This window comes from Notamacropus eugenii, chromosome 1, assembly GCF_028372415.1.
Source record: "Notamacropus eugenii isolate mMacEug1 chromosome 1, mMacEug1.pri_v2, whole genome shotgun sequence".
NCBI lineage: Eukaryota > Metazoa > Chordata > Mammalia > Diprotodontia > Macropodidae > Notamacropus > Notamacropus eugenii.
The window spans coordinates 655,716,851-655,728,859 of NC_092872.1; positions in this window are offsets into that span (position 1 = coordinate 655,716,851).

Genomic DNA, 12,009 nt, shown 5'->3' on the forward strand with positions numbered 1-12,009 from the left:
GAGGTCTATTCCCTTGTAGCCACTGTAATTTTGAGAAAGCTAGGTGCTAAATCTGGAGTCAATAAGACATAATTAAAATTCGAGCCCCTGACACTTACTAGCTATGCAACTCTGGACAACTATCTTAACTTTGAACTCAGTTTGCTTATCTATAAAATGGGGATAATAAGAGTATCTCCTTTCCAGGGTTGGTGTGAGGATATAATGAGATATTTGTAAAGTCCTTCACAAGCCTTTAAGTGTCATGTAGATTCTAGTAGTAATAGTAGCAGTACTAGTACTAGTAGTAATAGTAGCACTACTACTAGCACTACTAGAGTAGTGCTAGCATTATTCGAATCTCTAATACAACCATGTTATAATATTGTGTATTAAATATGTATTGTGCTATTCCCATACCAAACTAAACTCAATGAGGCCAGACATTTTATCAAAACTTTAAAAAAATTCCCAGTGAGTGTTCAATAGTGGTCTCTAGGCATATTAGACATTAATAAATATTTTGAAAGAAAAAATGTAGCCAAGTGCTTCACTTAGAATTAAGCCAGATCAGAACTGGACCATCACAATGTCATTCTCATGACCCAACCTAGCTATAGGACCTTCCGTTACTGAGAGTTACTGTGAGGTTAACTAATCTAAATGTTTAGTTTCTGTGAAAATTAGATGGAGGCTAATTTCAGGACAAATGGAGATGAATGGACTGGTTTATGTAAAGGAAGTGGTGAGAATACAATTGAGAGAATGGAAGGAAAATTATAAATGAAATAGGACATTTTGGACTCTAATACTCCCCAGTGACTTGAAAGCATTGAATGAATAGAGATAATTTTTAAAAAATACGTTTTTAATCTTCAACATTTGCTTTTATGAAGTTTTGAGTTATAAATTTTCATCCTCTCCCACTGCTCCCTTCTCTCTGAGATAACATGCAATGTGACAAAGGCTATACGTGTACAATCATATTAAACATATTTCCACATTAGCCATGCAGTAAAGAAGAATTAGAACCAATGGGAAGAACCCCAAGAAAGAAGAAAGAAAAAGAGAGAAAGAGAGAGAGAGAGAGAGAGAGAGAGAGAGAGAATAGTATGATTTAATTTGCATTCAGACTCCACAGTTCTTTTTCTGGATGTGGATAGCATTTTCCGTCATGAGTCTCTGGGAATTGCGTTAGATCATTGCATTGCTCAAAAGGGTTAAGTGTAATAGTCAGTTATTGCACAATGTTGATGTTACTGTGAACAGTGTTCTGTTTCTCCTCATTTCACTCAACATCAGTTCATGCAAGTCTTTCCAAGGTTTTCTGAAGTTCACCTGTTCACCATTTCTTATGAAGCAGTGGGATTCCATTATATTCACATACTACAACTTGTTCAGCCCTTCCCCAAGTGATGAGCATACACTCAATTTCCAATTCTTTGCCACCACAAAAAGAGTTGTTATAAACATTTTTGTATGAATAGATCATTAATCCTTCGTTATGGTCTCTTTGGTATACACACCTAGTAGTGTTGTTGATGAATGAAAGAATATGCAGTTTTATAGCCCTTTGGGCATAGTTTTAAAATGCTCCCCAGAATGACTGGATCTATTGACAACTCCAACAGTGCCTTAGTGTTCAAATTATCCCACATCTCCAACATTTATCATTTTCCTATTTTGTCTTTGTAGCCCATCTGATAGGTGTGATGTGGTACCATAGAATTGTTTTGATATGCATTTCTCTAATCAATAGTGATTTAGAGCATTTTTTCATATGACTATGGATAGCTGTAATTTCTTCCTCTTAAAATTGCCTGTTCATGTCCTTTAACCATTTATCAATTGGGGAATGATGGTATTCTTATAAATTTGACTTAGTTCTCTATGTATTTTAGAAATGACAGCTTTATCAGAGACACTGGTTGTAAAAATTCTTTGCCAGTTTCCTGCTTCCTTCCTAGTCTTGGTTATATTGGCTTTGTTTGTGGAAAACCTTTTCAATTTAACTTTATCAAAATTATCCATTTTGCATTTCATAATGTTCTCTTTCTTTTCTTTGATGGTAAATTCTTCAGTTCTCCATGGTTCTGTTAGATAACCTATTCCTTGCTCTTATTGCATTGTTGATTGGTTAGTTGGTTGGTTGGTGTCCTTCAGTCTCAAAGAGGACCAAAATGACATCTCTGTGCTAGAGTCAAGTTTCAATTTGGCCAACTGTGGCTGATCAGACCAGTATGAGCTCAGAGTGCTCTACCCTAGATTGGGGAGAAATAGTCTGCATGAACATTTGGGATAGATACTCTACATTTGCATATCTTGCATTTTCTTTGAACTGTTTCAATTCTGCTTTGCTCATAGAGCACAGTACCTTTTCTGATGTGGGCACACCAGGCTGAGTGGTCCTGTGCCAATGTCTCTCATGTCACACAATCAAATCCAATGTTCTTAACCAAGACCTTCAGAGTGTCCTTGTATCATTTCTGCTGACCACTATGTGAATGTTTGCCCTGTGTGAGTTCTCTATAAGTCTTTTTAGCAAGCATATGATTTGCATTTGAACAACATGGCCGGGTCATTGGGGTTGTGCTCTCAGAAGCAGAGTGCAAATGCTCTGCAGTTTAGTTCAAGTAAGGACCTCAATGTCTGGTGCCTTACCTTGCCAAGTGATCTTAAGAATCTTCCTAAGACAATTCAGATGGAAGAGATTCAGTTTCCTGACATGGAGCTGGTAGACTGTCCAGGTTTCACAGGCACACAGCAATGAGGTCAGCACAACAGCTTTGCAGACCTTCAGTCTGGTAGTCAATTTAATACCTCTTCTGTCCCATACTTTCCTTTGAAGCATCCCAAATACTGAGCTAGCTCTGGCATTCAGTGTGTCAACCTCATTATCAATGTGTACATCACTGGAAAGTACAGTACAAAAATTGAACTTATCCCAAAGTATTCACAACTAATCCATTCGCTGTAACCAGTAGTTCCAGGTAAGGATTGTGTGTTGGTGGCTGATGGAGCACCTGTGTTTCCTTGGTGTTAATTAGGCCAAATTAGCACAAGCCTCAAAGAATTGATCCATACTTTATTGCATCTCAGTTTCAGAGTCTACACTGAATGTATAATCATCCTCAAACATAAAATCATGCACCAATATTCCTTCTACTTTGGTCTTGGCTTGTAAACTTTTCAGGTTGAAGAATTCAGCAGTGCTGCAGTAGCTGACTTTGATTCTGTGTTCATCCTCATTGAAAGGATTTTATGTCTAAATCACATACCCATTTCTACCTTACCTTGACATATGGTGTAAAATGTTCATCCATGCCTAGTTTCTGTCATACAGTTTTCTAGTTTTCCCAGCAGTTTTTGTCAAATAGTAAGTTCTTATCCTCCAAGCTGGAGTCTTTGGGTTTATCACACAGTTGATTATTTTAGTCATCAACTACTTTATCTTGTGTACCTAAGCTTTCTACTTATCTACCACAGTCAAGCTAAGATCTGTTAAAAACCTTAACTTTAAAAGGCAAAGTTCCCCATGGCATCCTAGGTCATCTTCAGTTGTCCTGATCCATATCTGGCCATTGGACCCAGATAGCTCTGGAGGAGAAAGTGAAGCTGGTGACTTTGCACAGTCCTCCCTCATTTAAATCCAATTCACTTGCCTGCCATGGCATCACCTTCCTCATGCCATGGCTCTCTTCAAGAACAAAGGACAAACAGCAGCAGCAATCCTAACTAAGTAAAGTGACTCTTGTAGGACAGTATTATGATTGTGTTTCACTATCCAAAAAAATGGATAGTATAATCATATCATACTTTTTTAAAATCAATATTCTTCTATTATTACTTCTTAAATGCTTCAATAAATCCATGTTCACTGATCTCTTCAATTTATTATCTCCCTCCAAGCAATTAATCAGTAAGTATTATTAAGTGCCTACTCTGTATCAGTAAACAAAAGGTTCAAATCACAGCTTGTGAACATCGCCCATTTCTACAAGCCCTAAACACAACAATTGTACATTGTCCTTCATGCATGTCATATAAAAATCAATCCAATGCCCTTGACAGGTTTTCTTTAGGTATTTGAGCATATAATCACTATGATACTTAGCCTGTTTTACCTTTCTCATTGTATGTTTAGCTAACATTTTCACAGCACAGACATACACTACTTCTCAAAGGCAGCTAGGAGGTGCAGTGCATAGAGAAGTGAGCTCGGAGTCAGGAAGATTTTTATTCAAATAAAGCCTCAGACACCTTCTACCTGTGTGACTCTAAACAGGTCATTTAACCCTTTTTGCTTCAATTTCTTTATCTGTAAAATGAGCCAGAGAATAAAATGGCAAACAACTCCAGTACCTTTGCCAAGAAAACCTCAGGCAGAGTCATAAAGAGTCAGGCACAAGTGAAATGAGTGAACAGCAGTAACAACAATAACACTTCTCAGACATAAGCCAACATTGCTGCAGAGTACTAGGATCCACCATGTCTCTCTCCAAACTCTTGTGGATAACTCAAAATTGCCTTTTTTTAAATAATATAACTATAGCATTCAAATTTTGATGAGACCTCAGGCCATCCAGCCTCTCCAAAATGAGAATTTCCAATATGACAAATAAGATAATTAGGCACTCTGCCTTTACTTAAAAATGTCTAGTGAACTGGAATTCACTGCCTGTAAGGCCATCCCCCCAAATTTATTAAACTATGCATATCCTTTCACACAGTAACAATACTAGACTCATCCTCCAAAAAATCAGAAAAAAAGATGAAGAGAACTCATATGGACAAATATTTATATCTCTTTTTGATGTGTCAGAAAACTACAAGAAATAATGAAGAAGATATTTCAGAGAAACTACTAATTTCTATTAAACTAGTACAAGACTAGCATGAACTGATATAGAATAAATGAACAGAACCATAAGAATAATTTATATAATAATAAGAGCATTGTAAAGAAAAGTAATGTTGGCTAAAAAATAGTACTCTAATAAAAATAATGAGCCACAGTGTTTTCAGAGAACTCATAATGAAACAAGCTACCCACCTCCTGACAGAAAGGTCATTGATGTGGTACTGTGTGTGTGCATACATATATGTATGTATATGTAGGTATGTATGCATCTGTGTGTGTGATGTGACTCATGCATGATTTTGTTTTATTTTGTGAATAGATATTGAAAAAGGTTTTTGGCTTTCTTGTCTTTTTGTTTTCCAATGAAAAGATTGGGGGTGGAAAGGATAACAGAAGAAAGAGAAGATGGATTTTTTTATTAGTTCAGAAAATAAAATAAAATTTTAAAAAGAAAGTAAAGGAAAAATAAATATAAGTGGTATTTTTAATATTACAGACAGAGCCAGTGTGATAAGATGTTATGAGTTAATGACTTGAAGTAACAATGAATCTACAGTAATGGTAGGGATTAAGCCAAGCACTTTCATGATATTTGTGTAATTTAATGCAACAAATACACTCAGGGCCTACTATGTGAAGAGTAATATAGGGTTTAGCAAAGTAGGAATGCAACATAGTTCCTAATTACTAGGATAAGGGAAAGACATACCTAAATATAATAAACAAAATCATATTATGTGTGCTAGTTACTAATCACTGGGTTACACAGGGTGGGATGCAGAGAAAATTTGACAACTTGAGAAAATCTGTAAAGGCATTAACAGAAGCTGAAAGATAAATTACCATTTTAGTTTTTAAAAATTAAGAAGCTGATCAGTGGAAGTGACTTGGTCCACAGCATACAGAATAGAACACATATAGATGAGTAGAGGCAGATAAACCCAAAATTCCCAGATAAGGTGATAATAACTCAATTTAGCAGAAAATGTGAAAACTGGAAAACAATCATGCAGAAATTAGGTACAGACCAACATTTCACACGCAAAGATCCAACTGGATATGTGATTTAGGCATATAGAATAACATTATGCATAAATTAGGGAAGCAACAAAGAAACTGGATTTCAGATCAATGGATAGGGATGTAATTCAGAAAAAAAAATACAAGGTTATAGAAATTATAGCCACAAATAACAAATCAGTGCCACTACACTTAGAAGGGAAAGAGGCAATTACAGGGGAAAATACAGCCAGTTTCCCGAAGGTTCTCATTTCCAAGATATGAAAGGAATTGAGTCAAACCTTTAAGAATAATTGTCAATTTGAATAATGGTGACAGAATATTAATAGGCAGGTATCTAAGATAATATCTGAGCTCTACGTTGCCATGTGAAAAAAAATGTTCCAAATCACTAACAATTAGATGAATGTAAACTGACTTACGTCCTGTTCTAACCCATGAGATTGACCAAGTTGACAGAAAAAGGAAAATAACAAGTGCTGAAAAGATAATAGGAAAATGGGTTTTTCAATGCAATTGCTTGAGTGTGATTTGGTCTAGCCATTATTGAAAGCAATTCTACTATGCCTCAAAGTCACGAAATGCAAAGCCTTTGACCCCATCACATCATCTGGGCCTGTAACCTAAAGTAATCAAAAGAGTAAAAGACTTAATATGTGCAAAAATGCTTGTGGAAGTTCTTTTTGTGGTGACAAATAAAATATGCATATGGGTGTATTTTTGTTCATGGCCATTGAGAGACTTGTTTTGTTTATTTGTTTGTTACTTTGCTTGATTATATATATTTATGATGACTTTTATTTTTCTTAATTTTTATCAGTTGGAGTATTTATATAATAAAGGAGTCAAGTATGGCTAACTAGAGCTGTTACCCTCTTCCCCCAACACCACTTCATTCCTTCTGGCAACCCAGCTGTTGGAGAACAGCATAGCAGTCACATAGCGATTCTCCCAACTCACTTCACATCTCTTTGAGATCTTTGGTCTCTCCTCACTAACTTTCCTGATAAAATCCACACTCCTTGTTTTTACTTCTGGCTTATTACTTACTCCTCTCTTTCACATCTGCAAAAAGGATTTTTTAGTTTTAATGGAACCCATGAAAGATTTGTCTCTGTTGATATAAACTTTCAGAACCCTTTCGACAACTGAATAGGATATTTTTGGAAGTTTCAGTAATTGTCCCTTCAAAAATGTTATTAAAGACTTCACACTGATTTTCACATAAAACTATAGCTTAATTAAAGTCAAAAATAAACAATTTAACACCTATTATCTCTAAGGCACTGTGGTAAGAAATGGGAATAGAAAGAAAAATGGAATGGCCTCTGTCTTCAAGTATCTTATATTTGACTCCATGCATGTATGTGTGTGTGTGCATGTGTGTGTGTGTGTGTGTGTGTGTGTGTGTGTGTGCATATGTGTGTGTGTCTATGACTTATGGTCAGTTTTTGCTTAGACCGTGAAAAGTTTTTTTCTACCATGAGAATGTCCTCTCATCCTATGATATTTCTTCAGCCTTATGACCCTCTTCTCCCATTGATAACTTGCTCCTGCAATTTTCAATTTGAGGAAGTAAACAGGCTAGACATATTTTACTGTTGTACTGCCCCTCACTCTGTTGAATCTCAAGATTTCACTACTATGCCCATTATAGAAACCTTCTCTTCCTTCCTTACTTTTTCACCTTGCTTTTATGTGTTATTGTTCTTATTAAAACATAAGCACCAAGAACATAAGGACGCTCTTATTGCTCATATTTGTAATTCCAATGATTCATACAGTGCTGAGCACATAGTAAATGCTTATTGATTAAATTCAACTGTCACATTTTGAAAGAATTGATAAGCAAGTATGAGAAACAAATTCACATTTATTTTTCAACACCTGTTACAGGAATTAGCAAACACTGGGGCATAATAACTTTATTTAGTGATGGTGATGAATATGTTTCACTGTATATAATGAATAAATAATATAATGAATTACAAAGAGTTACTTAGACAGTGGAGTCACTTTCAATAACCTGGGTTAATGCTATGCATTTTAACATGAAATTACTTGGAACAAAGAAACAATCTTGTTTTTGTTTTTTTCCAATATGGAAACTTGCAATGCAATGAATAATGATCTACAAAACCAAGGAGAATGCATAAATGAGTAAAGATCATATGAGGTCTGTGTTTTCAAGTTTGCTTTTTTTACACAACATCTGTTCTATCCAGTTTGAATATTCTCCTACTCCAGGTATTTATTTAAGAAAACATTGACAATAAGTCATTCCAAAATGTGTGGGGATGAGTAAAATACATTTCCTGCTGAAGCATTGACTCTGAATGTCATTTCATTTAAGCACCATTTATATCTTTACCTTTTATATTCATCTAGACTAAAATGTTTGATTTACAAAATGCTAAAGATTCTGTACCTTTCAAACAGAGTTTTTTAAAGTTGATTTTCCCTCTCTTTGGAAATATAAGCTTAATTACATGACAAATAAATTTAAATTGTTTACATAGAGTCAACAATATTGAAATTACTACTATTGATTTTCGGGTATCATTTATTTTCTCATTTTATGGAAAGATTTTTATTTTTAAATGCTTATAATGTATGTACATACACACACACACAAACATATTCTTCTCAAATTGTACTTTTTTTGTTCAGCCAAAAACAAACAGAAAAAAAAGACTGTCAAAAAAGGATAGCTGAATAAGAAGTTGTTTGAATGTTTTAATTGGATATATAATTTTTGAAACTACTGCTGGAAAAATTGCTGTCACAGAATGTCAGTCTCTGTATGTGAAGAGTCATTTTGGAAGGGTATTTAACCATCTCCTCCCTATGATTTGTATTTGTTAAGAAAAAAAACTCCAGGGTGGAGCCAAGATGGCGAAGTAGAAAGACGCACATACACATAGCTCCGAACCCACAAACCACAGAACGGCTAGAGAGGACCAGCCCAGGGCGAATTCTGCACCCAGAGACCATGGAATATTGGAACGAGGGAGATTTCTGTTCCGGAGAGACCTTCAAACCTCTCGCGGGGGGTCCTTCGCGCCGTGGACTGGGCGCCGGGACAGGGAGCAGAGGGCAGCCCTGCTGCGACCACGACACCATGAGGAAAAGATCTGAGAGGGCTACGGGGACGGGATCTCCAGCGGCCACGCGGGTCCCCCCACCCACAGAGGGACCTGCAAACCTCTCACAAAAGGTCCATCGTGCTGCAGACGCGGAGCCCAGCCCAGACCTGCGGCGGCGGCCGCGGCTCCGAGAGGTACAGATCAGAGAAGGCTCCAGAGACGGGATCTCAAGCAGTGGCACAAGCCCCCCCACCAACAGGTGACTGACGGGGGTAGGTGAGAGAGTCTCTTTGGCGGGTTGAGAGGGGAGTGGGGTGCCCCCATGGCTCGGGCCCCCCCAGGAGATAGAAGCTTAGAGGTGGCTACAGACAGGGGCTCCCCAAATGGGCGGGAGCCTGGATCCATTGTGGAAGGTCTGTGCATAAACCCCCTGAGGGAACTGAGCCAGAGAGGCGGCCCTGCCCCTGACCATCTGAACTTAATTCTCACACTGAATAGCAGCTCTACCCCCGCCAAAAACCCTAAGGAGGGAAGCAGCATTTGAATCTCAGTTCCCAAACGCTGGCTGGGAGAACCAGAAGGAGAGGTGGGTGTGAGGAGAACATTTAGAGGTCAGGTCACTGGTTGGGGAGAATGCCAAGAAAAGGGAAAAGAAATAAAACTATTGAAGGGTACTTTCTCGGAGAAAAGACACTTCCTCCCTTCATTTATGATGGGGAGGAACAATGCTTGCCATCAGGCAAAGACACAGAAATCGAGGATTCTGTGTCCCAGCCCACCCAATGGGCTCGGGCCATGGAAGAACTCAAGAGGAATTTTGAAAATCAAGTTAGAGAGGTGGAGGAAAGACTGGGAATGGAAATGAGAGGGATGAGGGAGAAGCATGAAAAGCAGACCAGCTCCCTGCTAAAGCAGAACCAAAAAAATCTTGAAGAAATTGGCACCTTGAGAACTAGCCTAACTCAGTTGGCAAGGGAGGTGCAAGCGGCCAATGAGGAGAAGAATGCTTTCAAAAGCAGAATTAACCAAATGGAAAAGGAGATTCAAAAGCTCACTGAAGAAAATAGATCTTTCAAAACTGGAATGGTACAGATGGACGCTAAGGACTTTATGAGAAAGACAGATATCTCAGAACATACCACGCAGATTCGAAAAATGGAAGATAATGTGAAATATCTTATTGGAAAAACAACTGACCTGGAAAATAGAATCAGGAGAGACAATGTAAAAATTCTGGGACTACCTGAAAACCATGATCAAAAGAAGAGCCTAGACATCATCTTCCATGAAATTATCAAGGAAAACTGCCCTGAGATTCTAGAACCAGAAGGCAAAATAAATATTCAAGGAATCCACAGAACACCGCATGAAAGAGATCCAAAAAGAGAAACTCCTAGGAGCATTGTGGCCAAATTCCAGAATTCCAAGGTGAAAGAGAAAATATTGCAAGCAGCTAGAAAGAAACAATTCAAGTATTGTGGAAATATAATCAGGATAGCACAAGATCTGGCACCCTCTACATTGAGGGATCAAAGGGAATGGAACAGGATAATCCAGAAGTCAAAGGAAATAGGACTGAAGCCAAGAATCACCTACCCAGCAAAACTGAGTATAATACTTCAGGAGAAAAAACGGTCTTTCAATGAAATAGAAGACTTTCAAATTTTCCTGATGAAAAGACCAGAGCTGGAAAGAAAATTTGACTTTCTAACACAAGAATGAAGAGAACCATGAAAAGGTGAACAGCAAAGAGAAGTCATAAGGGACTTACTAAAGTTGAACTGTTTACATTCCTACATGGAAAGACAATATTTGTAACTCTTGAAACATTTCAGTATCTGGGTACTGGGTGGGAGTACACACACACACACATGCACACATGCACACATACATAGAGACAGAGTGCACAGAGTGAATTGAAGAGGATGGGATCATATCTTAAAAAAATAATGAAATCAAGCAGTGAGAGAGAAATATTGGGAGGAGAAAGGGAGAAGTTATATTGGGCAAATTATCTCTCATAAAAGAGGCAAGCAAAAGATTTATTAGTGGTGGGATAAAGAGGGGAGGCAAGAGAAAAACATGAGGTCTACTCTCATCACATTCCACTAAAGGAAAGAATATAATGCACACTCATTTTGATAGGAAAACCTATCTCATAATACAGGAGAATGGGGGACAGGGGCACAAGCAGGGTGGGGGCGAGGATAGAGGGGAGGGCATGGGGAGGAGAATGCAATACGAGGTCAACACTCATGGGGAGGGTAAGGACCATAAGAAAATAGAAGTAATGGGGGACAGGATAGGATGGAGGGAAATATAGTTAGTCCTATACAACACAACTAATATGGAAATCATTTGCAAAACTAAACAGATATGGCCTATATTGAATTGCCTGTCTTCCAAGGGGAAGGGGTGGAGAGGGACGGAGCTAAAGAAGTTGGAACTCAAAGTGTTAGGACCAAATGTAATGTTCTTACCACTGGGTAACAAGAAATACAGGTTAAGGGGTCAAGAAAGCTATCTGGCCCTACAGGACAAAAGAGAAGATGGAGACAAGGGCAGGGAGGGAGGATAGAGGAGAGAGCAGATAGGTCACAGGGGCAATTAGAAAGCTTGGGTTTGGGGGGGGAGGGGATAAAAGGGGAGAAAATTTGTAACCCAAAATTGTGTGAAAATAAATGTTAAAAGTTAAATAAAAAAAGAAAAAAAAGAAAAAAACTCCAAATTTAAATCTATTTTAGAATAATGCATTTGCATTAGCATTGCTTTTAAGTGTCAAAATATCTTTCTAATAGGATTACATTCCATTTTATTTTGCATATGCTGGAAAATCTTTGTATGCCTGTCAGATAATGCGAATAATCAATAAGTATTTTGTGTTTTCTAATAGAAAAAGCATTGAATGTGTAAAACTGGATTCTACTCCTGATTTTGCTTCTTATCATATTATGCACCATATTCAGTTGTTTGGGGTTTCATAATGTCATCAGATATATAGTAGAATGGAAACTTGGCATGATCTAGGCAAAACTTTGCCTTCAGTAAAATTAGCAGGAAAGG